Source organism: Apium graveolens, unplaced genomic scaffold (assembly GCF_009905375.1).
Source record: "Apium graveolens cultivar Ventura unplaced genomic scaffold, ASM990537v1 ctg8563, whole genome shotgun sequence".
NCBI lineage: Eukaryota > Viridiplantae > Streptophyta > Magnoliopsida > Apiales > Apiaceae > Apium > Apium graveolens.
In genome coordinates, this window is record NW_027421282.1 from 142,902 (window position 1) to 144,684 (window position 1,783).

Genomic DNA, 1,783 nt, shown 5'->3' on the forward strand with positions numbered 1-1,783 from the left:
ATAATCTCCCCCAATCTATGATTGATATAATAACATCCATAAATTTACAGCCTTAATAATAACAAAACACATTTTAGACATATAGATATTCAAGACATCATAATTTACTCTTGTTAAGCTTCTTGAAGAAATAAGCAAGAAAATTTAGACAAAAAGGCAAGAGATGCTACTGTGAGATTCTTGCTCCTCGATATAGCTGATTGAGACTTAAATTTTCCCACTTGATATGACTTGTTTAGTCATGTCTTAGTTCTGACCAATCTCTTATGATGGTGTTGAGTTTGAACTGCTTAGATTTCCAGATTTTATTGTCAGCATTGTTCAATTTTATACCTCAACTGAAGACTCCTCTCATTTTACCTTCATCCTTGAGTTTAAAGTAACCCCTTTGGTGGATTCTTCCAGGAACAAGTCTGTTGAGATTTTGTTCTTAACATCTTAGCAAGCCTCTTCATTTTGTTAGCATCAAGGGTTTAATATAGTTCATGAAGTTTGAGCATTATGGTTGCATCAGTGATGAACAACATTTCTCCCATGATCTCTCTATTCTTGCATCGGGGGCTCCCACTGGTTCAAACAACTCACACCCTCGCTATTACCTACTAAGGTTGTACTCTCAGTCTCACTTGCAAGTCCAAAAAAATTTGGCTTGCCTCTCTCATTCACTTTCCTTTTGTATGCCTTCAAGACAACTTTTCACTCTCAGAGATAGTCACTCTCTTCCCTCAATCCTAAAAGGTATTAATGTAATTGTTTGATCTAATAGAGCTACATCGATGACTATGGGATAACCATTGATGAAACAATTAGAAGTTTCAATTGCTATCATTGAACTTTAGCTATTGAAGGACTAACATTTATCAGTTGAATGAAAAATATCCATTGAGATAAGAAAGAAAATTGCTAGTGAGAAAATTACAAGATTTAATTTTCTGAAGATTGATAATATTTTTTGTGCACAGATATACTCATTATAATTTCAAAAGATAATTAATGATTCAAAAAATTATTCTGTAAATGATGATCATCAGTATCAGAGTTTTGGCTTCTTCATGAAAATTAAGAATGAAAAATCAACAATTAAGATGTGAGAAAAAAATAGATGACCTTTAGTTTGAAATGATTGAGTTTTGGTTGCGACTTCACATTTGATGAGGTAACATCAAACTGAGTTTAAGAAGGCGCTTGTGCAAGATCAAAGATCATGCTTCATGTAGTGTGTGCACCTTGTGTACCCAAGGGTTTTACTACTGCTGCTTCAATTAATAGTTTAAGGGTAAGACTTTTAGGCTTAGTGTGTCCTCATCCCCCTATACTCTGTTTATGGATGGGAACTCATTCCAATAGCTTAATCCTTTTGGGAGGATGGATCTAAGAATGTGTTCAATCCATTTTAACAACTACATCTTTTTCAAAAGATGCAGTGTGGCTTGGCTCGACAAACCCTCAATAAACTCTCACTCTTTATTCTTGGGACTTCTTTGATGATCACCCTTTCCCTCACCAAATCACCTCTGACATACTCCCTTCGGATTGATTTTTTTTGCATCGGTTTTTCCATCTAATGTTTATTGAGAAGCATTTGAGGTGGTTTAATCAGATTGAAGTTTATCAACTCTAATTTTCGGCTGAAGGGGTAGAAGGTTGTCGGATACTTTTCCGACCTCCATATCAACACTACAAAGCAAAGATATTTAGGATTGGGAAAGTGTTAGAGTTTAGGAGAAAGTGTTACCATTTTGACAAGCATTCATTGAAAAAGATACGGTGATAAGCAAGTTCA